Genomic DNA, 13,924 nt, shown 5'->3' on the forward strand with positions numbered 1-13,924 from the left:
TCACAGCTGAGGGGAGGAGGGGGGGGGGCAGCTCCCGTCTGTTCCGGTCTCACTCCAGAGTCTGGATGAGTGGGCACCGACAGCCCGACACGATCACACCCCAAACTCAACAACCCCCTCTCGAGAATAACCGGCCTGCTTCGTGCGATTGCACACGGCCATGTACACGGAGAGAGAGAGGCCGCGGGGCGCTTTTATTCCTTTTTTTTTTTATGAATCGCTGTGCAGCCCGATAGCTCTGATTTGTGGAGCGGCTTGACTCAACAAGAGGGCCACGTGTCCATGGTTCCTTTGAGGAACCAGCTCCTTTCAGACCCGTTGTTCCTCACTGAGCTCTCCGGCTGTGTCCGCAGCACTGATACCAAACACGACTTAGCTTTTGGGTTTCCATGGTGCGAAGAACACGTCTCCAAGTCCACTATCGTCTGTTTTTTCTCTGTGCTGCAGTGGAAACTGAAGGGGGAAGGAGGAGGGGGGGGGGGGTACGCAGCAGGGCACCAATCCAGCAGATTAATTATTTAGGACACGCATCTCCGTAGCAAAATATCTAATTAGTTGAAAATAGCAAGTGGATGTAGATGTGCAGACTTCTGCAGCGTTGACGCTGATGCTTTTTTTGTGGTGGTGGCAGATTGTAACTCCCAGTCTGTCATGTTTTGTTTCACTTCAATTAGACCCAAAAAAAAGGAAAAAAGCGCGTGTGGCCCGGCTGTAAGTAGCTGTCTGACTGGAAGACTATCAAAGCACTTAACATGCTCTCAGCCTCCCCTCCTCCTCCCGCTTCCTTTCTTTTCTTTTCTTCACACACTTGCGCATGCAACACTCCTGTGGTTTCCTCCTCTTGTGTTTCACAGCGATCGTCCTCTTGAGGAGGTTTGTTTCTGGCTCCGCCGGCCGGACGTTTAGACTGATGGTCCCAAACCGCAATCTTCACCACGGCTTTGATTCGTCTGCGCTCTTTGCAGGCTGAGTTAACGTATTAATTTTTCATGGTGCGCGTTGGTAAACCCTGCGGTGGTGCTTAGAAGCATCCTCAATGCACTGATTTGTTGCAGAGATCCAGGGTTGCAAGACTTCCTCTTTCTTTCCTGTTTCATGCCAGCTTCATGCCAGTGTGCAGGGAATCGAGAGCGAGAGATGATTTCCTGATTCCCTCCTCCTTCCTCACACCAGCCTGTAAGTGTAAAGCGGTGGGAGTGTGTGTGTGTGTGTGTGTGTGTGTGTGGAGGCCCGATGCCTCTCGTCGGAGCAGCAGTCGTCGTGAAGCTCTGCGTTTTCTTCCTCATTTCCCTCGAAGCGTCGCCGGTAAAAGGGGGATTCGACCACAGCCCCAGCAGCTCACTCCTCCTTCATTTATTCCCTCTCTTCTTCTCCGGTTCTTCTCCGGCGGCGATGAGAAGCGCCGATAATAAACGACGGCGTATATAATCAATACTTAACGGGGACGAGAGCTCCCGGCCCGTCCGCCCTCATTAGTGTTGGCGGCGGTTTGATGAGCGCGCGGCGGCCATTACACGCTCCCCAGATTGTTTACAGCGGCGGTCCATCAAGCGCCAAGCGGCGCCGCGCAGGACGCGTCAAGAGCGTCGGTACAACACCTGTTCAGGTATGATGAATGGAGCCGGAGCAGGTTGTTGTTGTTGTTGTTGTTTTATACGTGGAAATCAAACAAATTAGCGCTCTATTCCTCGTCCCCGTCGGTTTGAATCTACACGCGATGACGTCATCTTTCTCATGACGCAGGGTTGATACGCTCAGAAAAGACCTGGAGATTTATGATGGTTATTTACAGGCCTGGAAAAAAGTCTCTGAAATAAATAAAATCCACAAAAAGTGTAGTAAAAGTGGTGTAAATGTGTTTATTCATGTGTTCATTTACGCTGAGTTTAAATAATGAATCTGCTTTTAAAAGAAAGAGGCTCAAAATATCAGCAGCATACATACAGGCATCTATATAAATGTTTATTCTTTTAATAAACTATTGTCTCTCATTCATTTGAGTCATTTAAGGTTTACTGTATGCTTTGAATCCTCATTGTTAGTTTAAATACTACATTTTATCACTTTGTACTTTTTACACACACATTTCACACAATGTTTGCTCATGAACATTTGTTATAAGTCATGGAAATATAATTTAAAGTCATGACAATTTTAATAAAATCAGAGAAATTTGGATAAAAGTCAAGGAAATATGGTTATAAGCCATGTAAATTTGGATGAAAGTCATAAAAATTTAGATAAAAGTCATAAAAATTCAGTTTAAAGTCATAAAAATTCAGATAAGTCATAAAAAATTTGATAAAAGTTTAAAAAAATTGGATAAAAGTCATAAAAATTTAGATAAAAGTCATAAAAATTCAGTTTAAAGTCATAAAAATTCAGATAAAAGTCATAAAATTTTAGATAAAAGTCATAAAAATATGATTTGAAGTCATGTAAATTCAGTTTAAAGTCATGTAAATCATTGGTCACAACGTGTCTGAACCCTGACTCAGCAGTAATCTTCATGATCTGGGTCATGGACCTCTCCGCCTGCCGGCCTCTCTCTCTCTCCCTCTCTCTCCCTCTCTCTCTCTCTCTCTCTCTCTCTCTCTCTCTCTCTCTCTCTCTCTCTCTCTCTCCTGTGACTCTGTGACGAGTGAATCATCTGGACGCCAGCACAGCGGCGCAGTGCGGTCGACACCAGGCGATGGATCTTCTCCTTCTTCTCCTTCCTCCTCATGAGGACCCATGGGAGAGGGGTTGATCAATAACGTTGCCATGGTGAGGCCGATTTGCCGCTAAAAAAGATGTGTTTATTTCCCCTCCTCTGTGTTGGAAATGAGACGCGACGCCGCCGCGGGAAAGGAAGGAGGGAAAAAACAAAAGAAGAAGAATCAATCAGGCCAACTTTTTGCATCGTTACCCCGGAGCTGTGCTGGTGTGCGCTCTTTAAAAACCATCCAGTCCTCCTCTCTGGAGCCCGGGTCCTCCTCTCTGGAGTCCAGGTCCTCCTCTCTGGAGCCCGTGTCCTCCTCTCTGGAGCCCAGGACTCCTCTCTGGAGTCCAGGACTCATCTCTGGAGTCCAGGTCCTCCTCTCTGGAGTCCGGGTCCTCCTCTCTTGCGCCCGGGTCCTCCTCTCTGGAGCCCGGGTCCTCCTCTCTGGAGCCCGGGTCCTCCTCTCTGGAGTCCGGATCCTCCTCTCTGGAGTCCAGGTCCTCCTCTCTCCAGGTCCTCCTCTCTGGAGCCCGGGTCCTCCTCTCTGGAGCCCGGGTCCTCCTCTCTGGAGCCCGGGTCCTCCTCTCAGGAGCCCGGGTCCTCCTCTCTGGAGTCCGGGTCCTCCTCTCTGGAGCCCAAGTCCTCCTCTCTGGAGTCCGGGTCCTCCTCTCTGGAGCCCGGGTCCTCCTCTCTGGAGCCCAAGTCCTCCTCTCTGGAGCCCGGGTCCTCCTATCTGGAGCCCGGGTCCTCCTCTCTGGAGCCCGGGTCCTCCTCTCTGGAGCCCGGGTCCTCCTCTCTGGAGCCCGGGTCCTCCTCTCAGGAGCCCGGGTCCTCCTCTCTGGAGTCCAGGTCCTCCTCTCTCCAGGTCCTCCTCTCTGGAGCCCAGGTCCTCCTCTCTGGAGCCCGGGTCCTCCTCTCTGGAGTCCAGGTCCTCCTCTCTCCAGGTCCTCCTCTCTGGAGTCCAGGTCCTCCTCTCTGGAGTCCAAGTCCTCCTCTCTGGAGTCCAGGACTCCTTCAAATGAATCCTGGGATTGATTTGTATCCAGATGACATCCACGTCTGGAGAGCGGCGGCTCGTCTCTCAGGAGGTGAAAACGCAGGTGAACGTCTCCTCCTCCTCCTCCTCCTCCTCCTCCTCTTCCTCCTCCTCCTCCTCCTCCTCCCCTTCAGACAGGCTGTCTAAGTGAGGCATTGACATCTTCTGCTCTCACAGCCCTGACAGGCTTCGCTCTCCTTTTTTTATCGCTCCTTCTTCTTCTTCTTTCTTTCTTTCTTCTTTCTTTTCCCACAGAATCATCACCGTGATTGATTCGAAGGAGATTGAAGCCTTTAGCAGCGTGATCTATGCAGCCGACCGTGGTGAAGATAGACACCAGAGGAATGAGAAGGCAGTGTGTTTGTGTGTCTGTTTGTGTGTCTGTGTGTGTGTTGCGTAACCAGCTCTCAAAGAGACACAAAATGGCAGAGGTTAATTCCGTCTTTTTTCCTCAACAGCGTCGCCGCTTGTACGTGGACGCGCGACGCAGCGCGGGTCAATTAGACTCTGGTTCAGACACAGGTGGCAAGTGTGCACATGTATGATGCCACACACACACACACACACACACATTTACATATATATGCACACAAAGAGCTCCATCACCGCACACCACTGTCTCCTGGATGTCTAATGATGCAGCCCAGTGGTTTTGGCTCTTCTCTCCATCAGTTGCTAATTGGCTCTCGTTGGGAGTGTGACACGCCAGAGATCCGGCTCAGTGCAATTTAACTTTATAACAAGTGTGTGCAACCACTTTCTCGCCAAACTTTGGCACTTTGAATCCGAAGGAAGGTTCAAGCTTCCGAGTTCACGAGCGATTACGATCTTTAAGTCAGCGGCTGTCGTGGTTCTTGTTACGTTTTGCTACCTCGGGGTTCTTTATGCTCATGGAGAACCTTGAAGAGGGTTTAAATAGTTATTTTCAGGCCTGGAAAAGTCAAAAAGTGAAGTAAAAGTCATGGAAATTTGGTTAAAAGTCCAAGAAATTTGGTCTTTGGAGAACAAAAGAAGGATCGGTAACAAGATGGCTGACGCGGCGGTTTCCTGTGTCTCTGTCTTCCCGCAAAACACCAAAAATACAAAAAAAAACACAAACTAGTCTCCAAGAGAAAAGCCCATTGTCCTGAAACTCAACCGAGCGGCGTTCCTGACAGCGTGGTCTCCACGGTGACGTCGCTCTGACAGTTTGACGGAGCGGCATCGGGGGCGGGGCTTAGCGAAGGGTCAATTACTGCAAATGACTAAAGGTCCCGGTGGGACTCGTCCTCTCCGCCTCCACTGCAGGATTATCTAGAATAACGACGTTGAAGCGTGTCTACGACACTGCTGGAATAATAATGAGAAAACCACAAAATATATGTTGGAATAAAGCACGTAAAAACAATTCAGCATAAGTGGAGGAAGTCGAGAGTATTGAGGGACTTTACGTGAAGATGTTGGACTGTCTCGTGCTTCTGGACTCCCACATGTCTTCTTCTGCGGCGAAAAGCAGGCGGGACAGGAAGTAATTCGAGCAGCGCTACCGATCAATACCTGTGTGTGTGTGTGTGTGTGTTAGCCAGCATGGCTAACGAGCTACGACACAGCATTGCGCAAGTTTAGAAATACACACTTTGTCATTGATTACTTGATGCTCTCGCTGTTGTTTTCCTCGTCCTCGCACTAATGGACACAAAACCCTCTTCTTCTTCTTCTTCTTCTGCGGCCGGTGTTCTTTAAGCGCGCGGTAATAGAAACAAGGATGCAAACAATCAATACGTACTTAAGGAACGGTCGAGCTCTCTCTCTCTCTCTCTCTCTCTCGCTCTCTCTCTCGCGGGTCAGGAGTGCAAACCGGGACGAACTTTGCCGAGAAGCGACGAGGAGAAACCGCGTCACGCCTCTGCGGATTTTTGGCGAGATGGAAAAAGAAAACTGGGACGCGTGAAGTGAAGCGATCCGGCCGGCGCTCCCGAGTCTTGAGAGCCGTGAGGGGGGGAACGTTGGCTTTCATGTTTTTTATTTATTTAAACAGCCCATTATTGTATTTTTAGTCTGGGTCGGTGACCGTTAATTGTTTTTGGGAGCACGGACTGTCCTCCAGGAACGTTCCAGCCACCGAGGCAACAATTAAAACCGCTCGCTGGGAAAAAAGCTGCCCCAGAGCCGGATATTTTCCCTCCAAATTCCCGACCTTTTGGCCCTCGTTGTGTGGAAGAAACTGTGTTGTTGAGGGAGCGCCGCGGCTTTCATGTTCAGTGAAGCAGGTGTACATTCACACACACACACACACACACACACACACACTGTGCAGTCTGAGCAACTGATGCAATATTAATAGAATGAATAAAATATCCCCGTGTCAAACAAGTTGTCATTGCGGCTGACATGAGGTCATCAGGTCGGCAGCCCGCCACGGGGAGAATACGAGAAATCGTGTGCGCCGGATATTAAGGGTCTCTGTTATTCCCACAGGCCTTTTGGATGGAGGGGGGGATGGTGACGCTTTACTATTCAGCGACATAACGGCGTTGCTGTATGAATAAATGTTTTTTAAATGAAAACACAGCTGGTCCCCTCGTGCCAGCCCCTTCAGACGTATTTCTAGTTCCTGGTTGCGCTCGCAGCCGGCGTGGTTTCAGTGTCTTTAACGAGGAGCCATCCGTCATCCCGGCTTGACTCCCCCAGACAGATTATTACCTCCATTTCCACCCCGTCGCATTGGGAGGCGCAGGGCGGGAAGAGGGGCTACCTGCTTAAAAGCTTAGCGCTGCTCACATCCAGGTCACACCAGCGCTCCTTTTGGGAAGCGTGTTGCTCTAAGACTTTGTCGGAAGTTTTCTCTGCACTTTATCTGGCGAGCAGAAGAAGGAAGGGAACCCCATTACGTCCGATCCTCTTACGGGGATGAGTGGAGAACAGGAGGGAGGTCTCTGTCGGCCATCTTAGTCAGGATCCCCCCCCAAAAAAGAAGAGGAAAAATCAATCCCTGTTGCTGGAGCAGGAGTGTCACCCAGTGTGGGCTGAACGGCATCATCACAGCGCTAATTGTAGTTGTTGACGCGCCGGTCTGTGATCCGTGCAACATTTCTGGGCAGAACCTGAATTACAAAGCCGCTGAGCCGCAGCAGACTTCTGAATAAACGTTCGAGGCTGTTTGCGTGGTAGAAAAACCTCCTACGAGCACAAAACGTCTGCAAAGATCAATAAGAAATTTGCCTTTTAAATATGATCTGTTTTCAACAGGCAAATTCCTCCTTGCAGTTCATCAAGTCCTGCTAAATGAGCTAAGTGAATTTGTTAAAAGGCCTCCTGCGAGCGTCTTCCTCTTCAAAAGGATTTTTTGTTGTTGTGGTTTCTTCTCAGACTCGGGCTCGACGCTTTGTTCTCCTCTTTTTCATCTCGCTATTCGTACACACTCTTCCCTCCGCGGCTCTGAAAATCACATCGCACCTGAGAAATGATATTGCAGATTTATCCCGTGGATCTACTTGTCGAGAATAATCCACCCGCTTTTGTGTAAAAGATGTTGCATTTTAAGAACAGAGGGAGCAATTCATTTCTACCAAGTGTAATGTTGTAATAGCTAGCTAGCGGACGTCGGCCTAGTTAGCTAGCTTGCTAATTCCGCCACCTTCATTACTGCACTGGCCGCAGGAAACCAGCCGAACATCGGCGACACTGCGTCCAATGAAGGACAAGCTACCTCGCTAACTAGCTAGCCACCGTCCTCCAGAGACCAAGTAATGTGTAATGTTAACTCTCACCATCTTAGATTAGCGTGTTAGCACGCTAACACGTGCTATAATCAGTGCTAAATCATAAAAGTAGAGCAGAGACTGATGTAAATGTCAATAATGAGAAGATATCTGGAAATAAAGTCTATTTTTAAAAAACATTTTTAAACCAACGACGGCGGCCATCTTTGTGTGTAACTGTTGCCATTACGGCGCTTAGCGGGCTAACGTCCGTCTGAGCTAAAGAGACGTTGCAGATTCACCAATAATTTGCCGTAACGACTGAAATGAGCAGCAAAGTAGAAAAACACAAGAAAGCGTAGAGAGCCAGAGTGAATTTAACAATTTAATGCTTCACCCGCACAAGCTAAGTAGCTAGCTACCTAGCAGACACCGGCCTAGTTAGCTAGCTTGCTAATTCCGCCACTGTTCATTGCTGCGATGGCTCCAGGAAACGAGCAGAGCATCGCTGCCGATGTCCAACGGCAACACTGCGTCTAATGAACCCTCCAGAGACGGACGAGCTAGCTCGCTAACTAGCTAGCCACCCTCCTCCAGGGACCCTACCGCCACACAAACGTGGGCTGTCACCACGACAAACAACTATTCATTTTGTTGGATCAAAAGCCCAGAGAAAAGGGATCCATGTCGGATTCTGTCCGAGAACCACGGGGATCCATTTGGATGTAAAAATACTCCGATGTTGGATTTTCTTTTACGTGAATTTGGCGCATGACAAGTTAAATCAACTGGGACGCAGATTAAAACTGAATATATACACGCACATCCTGCGTGTGGAAAGGAAGAACGCACTCTGAAACTTTGGTGCAACGTGCCGCCAACTTCCAGGGACAGGAGGCGCTCTGCTCACATGGCGGTCTGCTGGTCCCTGGAGGCCGCCGGCACGAGGCTTTGTTTAGCCCGCATGCCCGCGCGAGGGCTCTAATGCAGACGGGCATGCCACCGAAGAGCAGCGAGGAGGAAGAGGAGGAGGAAGAGGAGGCAGCGAGCCGCCGCACGCGAACCCGAGCTGCGAAGAGAAGGAAGAGGAAAACACGCCGGCCCTCCACGCGGCGGCGGCGGCGGCCATAACCTCTGGGTCGCCTCCGTGCCGTGGCTTCACGTTCTCTGTTGTTTACCGTTGGAAAGAAAAGGATTGTTCAACGCGATGGGAATCCCGTTCCCGGCAATTGTTTCGACCCAAAGACACTAATCTCTGTGGCAGAAATTGATTGAAGGAGTATCGATAGTCCATAAATAAAAGCAGCAATAAAAAAGAAAGAAATCCACTGCAAGTAAAAATACTGCATTCAATAACTAAAAGAAGTGAATTACAGCAAAATGTCCTGTAAGTATGAAGGTGTTCATGCATATAGTACAGAATACTTCACTGTTAACGCTGATTTATAGGGTCCCTCCTTTCACTGATGCAACTAGTCAAGCTGCTATTTACTATTTTATGTTCTGCTAACTAAATGAATCACCTGCAAGCTGATTATGTGTTTCATGTGGACATCTTTACCCGTCAGGAAGCCGCTGACTAAAACTATCAAATAAATGCAGCGTGAGCCAAGAGAGAGGTGCAATATTTCCCTCTTAAATGTGGCAAAGCTAAATTATTAAGCAGCATGAAATGAAGGTGTAGCTCAGAGCTTGAATACTTAAATACGGAGCGAGGAGACGTTGCAGTCATTGTTTGTCAAAAATTAGGCCAAACCTTTTGTTCGCGGCTGGATGCCGCTGCATGTGAGTGAAGTGATCCATCCAATGTATGGCTTTATGTTTAGATATATGCATCTGTGTGTGTGTGTGTGTGTGTGTGTGTGTGTACTGATGGATGTCAGGGACGTCTGGGGCCCGGTGTGTATCCACAAAAAACTGTCATCAGGATTCATTTCTTGTCCTTCAGTGGTGTTATTACAGTGAGGCCCGAGGGGGCATCAGCTAACACACACACTAATATATATTTCTCTCTCTGTATATATATATATATATAGATATATATATATATATTTATATATATATGGACCTTTAAAGGGAGGCTAGATGATCAGAGAGCAGCGCGGGCCTTCAGGTAGTTATGCTAACGTACCTGTTGATTGTGAGCGTCTGTTTCATTAGCTCATATTTCATTTTGTCTGCATTTCCCTCGAGGTTGTGTTGTGTTTTTTGTCTTCCTGGCTGTGCGGCGGTGTGTTCGCTCTGTTTGAACACGTATGGATCTCTGCTCTTCTGAGTGCCAAGAAAAAAAGAGGAACGTCGAACGGCGCCAGAAATCAGTCGACAGGGAAACTGTTTTCTGATGCTAATCCCGCGGGATTTCAAGAGCTCTCTGAAACGTGACAGCTGCATTGATTTGGGTGGAGGAGGAAGAGGAGGAGGAGGAGGAGGAGGAGGAGGAGGAAGGGGGGGGGGGGGGGGGGTTAGACCTCCATCACCGCTGACGTTTTGCAAATTGGAGAAGCTCTCTCTGTTCAGAAGAAGTTGTTTAAACGAGGATTGACGAGCGGGCGCAGTGTTTCTTAACAGCCTTATCGGCGTCCCAGCAGTCGCGCGTGGGCCCTCGGAGGATCGATGGCGTGTAAACCATCAGTAGGTTATGCACGGCGCTGTCACGCAGAGGTCAAAGGGCAAACTAAAAGGGGGTGTCTGCCGGTGAACGCGCCCCGGCCTTCGGCCCGGCGCCACTCTCCCGCCACTGGACCCGATGCCCAGGCGCTCCTGCGGGGACGGATCCGTGTTCGTATGAAGCCGCGACGACAACACGCTTAATCATTCTCGTGCCGGTGAGGCGAAGGCGGCGGGGCGGAGCGGGGCGGCTCGCGGCGGTTCATACGGTTCGGTACGCGCCTCCAGAGGGTTCCCGACACGCCGCTTTTCATTCATGGCCGACACGAGGGGCTAACCGGAGCGCCGCCGCGCTCTGGCCCCCGGCCAAGGCTTTGATCCATAATTTAACGTCGGATATTTCCCCGTTTCCAGCAACAGCAGACGGATGTATCGCTGGTGATCAGGACACGACTACATGCCCACAGGTGTGTGTGTGTGTGTGTGTGTGTGTGTGTGTGTGTGTCAGGTTGAGTGATGTTGCTGCACACGGGGTCTTTATTGATATTTGACTCTATTCACACATTCACTTCATTTTAATGCAGTTATTTTGACTCATTTGACTTTATTTTCTTATTTTGTTACTGTCAATGTGCCATTTCTGTCACTTTTATAACACATCTTTCAGAATTCCTCCATCCTCACATGTTTTGTTCATTTAGTTTGTTTAGTTTTCTGCTGTTTTACTTATAATTCAATGACTTTAATGAGGAAAACAGTAAAAATCCAAACTGAAGCCGGTCAGAGGAGCTCGAAGGAGCCGCGACGCTGCTCTTCACTTGATTTTAATCAGCTGTATTGTGTGTGTGTGTGTGTGTGTGTGTGTGTGTGTGTGTGTGTCTCTTGCATTGATCATTACATAAAGTACAGTCGAGGCTCCTCTTAGAGGTCAACTTTGGGGAAGAGGTCGTAGTTATGCTGAAGCCTCGAGCGCATGAATGTTCAAGGCAATGTCCTCTTAAGTAATACACTGTGTGTGTGTGTGTGTGTGTGTGTGTGTGTGTGTGTGTGTGTGTTTTCGGGCAGCAATAATCTCATGCTCCCACTGTTAAAGCAATTTTCCAGTTCCTGTGCACAGTTGGAAACGCATCACACCTTTTCTTCTTCTTCCTCTTCTTCTTCTTCTTCTTCTTCTTCTTCTTCTTCTTCTTCTTCTTCTTCTTCCTCTTCCTCTTCCTCCTTCGTAGGAACCATCCTCACTGACGTCATGCTTGTGAATGTGCTCTAATGAACATAAAATAAAGCAATAAATATACACGAGCCACTTAAATTCACCCACTCTGCTGGTCATCCACAAGATGCAGTGTGTGTCTGTGTGTGTGTGTGTGTGTGTGTGTGTGTGATAGTCCGTTAAACGCTGTACATGCTCGTAATGCGTCGCTGCTCCTGCGTTTATGGGTTCATCCTCAACGATGAAGCATCAAAAGCTGGAAGTCAAACCTCGGCTCACACATTTCAGCCTCGTGTTATTTTATTTTGTGTTTTTTTTTTTTGGCAGACTTGGGATCCACATGAGTTGTTCTTTGCAGGGGGAAAGGGAGAAAGGCGAATAAAGATAAGCCTTCAGTGTGACAGTTCCGTCGTATCCGACCGGGCTTCCTCCGCTCCGGCTGGTTAACTTGTCCGAGGGTAATTGTCTGATCCGGCGTCTGTTGCGCATCTCTGACTCTCCGGCTCTTGGAAAGCGAGTCGGCGTGCAGCTTCCTGACACTGCGTCTCCCTGCCAGAGGAAGCTGTGTGCGATGTGAAATGTGAGCGTCACAAAAAACACATTCCACATAGATCTGGTCGGTGCATTAGTCCGGACACTCGCTCTGATGAATCATGATCTCAGTGAGGAGGAGTCTGTTGACACAGGCCTCTCTCTCTCTCTCTCTCTCTCTCTCTCTCTCTCTCTCTCTCTCTCTCTCTCTGAGTGCACAGTGGTCCATTGTTCTGGCCGTGTCTCTGACAGGATTACCTGTGCAGGTGTCCTCCGTGATGCCCGACACCTTGCAGCTCAGAGGAGCCTGAGAGAGGCCGGGTCAGAGGCCTGGAGGAGTCATGGACGTGTAAAATGGTTGTTTCCAGGCCTGGAAAAGTCCTTGTGTAGTTAAAAAAACAAACAAAGTGTAGTAAAAGTGTTACATTCATGTGTTCATGACGTTCATTTAGTTTGAAATAAAGAATCTGCTTTTAAAAGAAAGAGGCTCAAAATATAAGCAGCATACATACAGGCATCTATATGAATGTTTGATTTGATGGACATTTGGTTAAAAGTTGTAGAAATATGGTTAAAAGTCATGAAAATGTGGATTAAAGTCATAGAAATATGGTTTATAATCATGGAAATTGGTTAAAAGTCATCGATGTTTTGATGGAAGTCATGGAAATCCAATGGTCACGACGTGTATGAACCCTTAATGTAGTAGTAGTAGTAGTAGTAGTAGTAGTAGTAGTAGTAGTAGTAGTAGTAGTAGTAGTAGTATTCAGAGGTTAAAGTGAACATAGTACCAGTAGCTTTGTGTAAAGTTGCATCTCATGCAGATTGCGTTGAGAGTGTGTACAGACACACAACTTTAACGTTGACAACGTGATGTTCAGCGTGTTGGACTTTCAGGTTTCAGATTCAAACCAACAGAAACTTCCAGCTGGGAGACGACTTCTGTTGACGATGCAAACCCAGAGCCGCGGTTCGGTTTGTCCGCTCCGGGCTACCGTAGAAACATGGCGTCCGGCTCCGTGAAGAGGATGTGTGGGTATTTAAACTACAAAATCACTTTAGAAAACATACTTGTTAACATCAAATTGCCGCACACTGCGTCTATTAATAGTTCCACGAGTCCTCCTGTGCATTTTAATATTCTACAGAGATGAAATAGCAGACAATTGATGTCTAATTGTGAGAAAAACAAGCTTTAAAATGTCTAAAACACAGCATGCGGTTTGGCACACGGCTTTAGCGGTGAGATAAAGTGCTCGTGATTTATGTGGAGCGAGGCTGAAACCACAGGTATGCTGCTGCAACGCGCAGAGGATGAAAAAGTAATGAGCAGCTTCATTAAATCCCTTCAGTCAACTGTGGTTGGTAAAGTAAAGAAAACACAACTGCACTCACGCTAGCGGCTCTGTGCTAGCGGACAGCTAACACCAGCGTGCTAACGTCAGCGTGCTAACGTCAGCGTGCTAACCCGGTGACAATCAACAAGTTGTGTGAACGCAGAGAACACGCCAGCGTCGTTAACAAGTTCAATGAAAGAGACGGGGGGGGGGGGGGGGGGGGACTGCCGAGTCATCACATTTCATCCTGTAGCTAATTTTAGCGCCACAGCAAAAGTCAGGAGACCAGCGACGCCGCTGGGAGTCACTATCTCTAGTGGATGTTGAGATATTTTCACGGGGGAAAGCAAGTGGACCAGGTTGCACGAGAGGGGATCGCCATCCTGTTCAAGGCCTCTTGAGTCCCTGAAGCGGCGCCGCTAGCACGGCTAGCAAACAACAGCTCCGTGTTCAAGCATGAATCTGCACGTCGAGGGAAAATAAAAGCGCCTGAAAGAGAAACATTCATTTGCAAAAGTAATCAGAGCCAAATATTTGCATCTACGTTTAGAGAACTTTTTACTTCCTCGTGTTCTTGCCTCGAGCGTCCCGAGTGCTTTTAAAAAAAAGAATCCAGCAGTGAGATTATTAACCGTTTGAAGGCGTTGATTCCAGCTTCAGATCACCGGCTACAAGTTTTAGGAGGTAAAAGAGGAACCAAAGGCCAAAGCAACGGTGCAGAAAGGTTCATTTATTCAAACAAAAAACAAGAAAAGGCTTCAAAAAACGCCATCGAGGAACACGGAGGAACCAGACATCCAAAAACACAGTACAATCCCACAC

General features: G+C 48.3%; 1 protein-coding gene across 1 annotated transcript in view; it reads left to right on the top strand.

Moving 5' to 3' along the window:
• Window positions 1–13,924, top strand: part of LOC137800529 (metabotropic glutamate receptor 7-like) — a 68,193-nt gene that overhangs the window by 2,576 nt on the left and 51,693 nt on the right. The gene's annotated exons all lie outside the window — the stretch shown is intronic.

The sequence above is a fragment of the Clinocottus analis genome, unplaced genomic scaffold (genome assembly GCF_023055335.1).
Source record: "Clinocottus analis isolate CAN_PGR_092001 unplaced genomic scaffold, fCliAna1.0.p SCAF_4, whole genome shotgun sequence".
NCBI lineage: Eukaryota > Metazoa > Chordata > Actinopteri > Perciformes > Cottidae > Clinocottus > Clinocottus analis.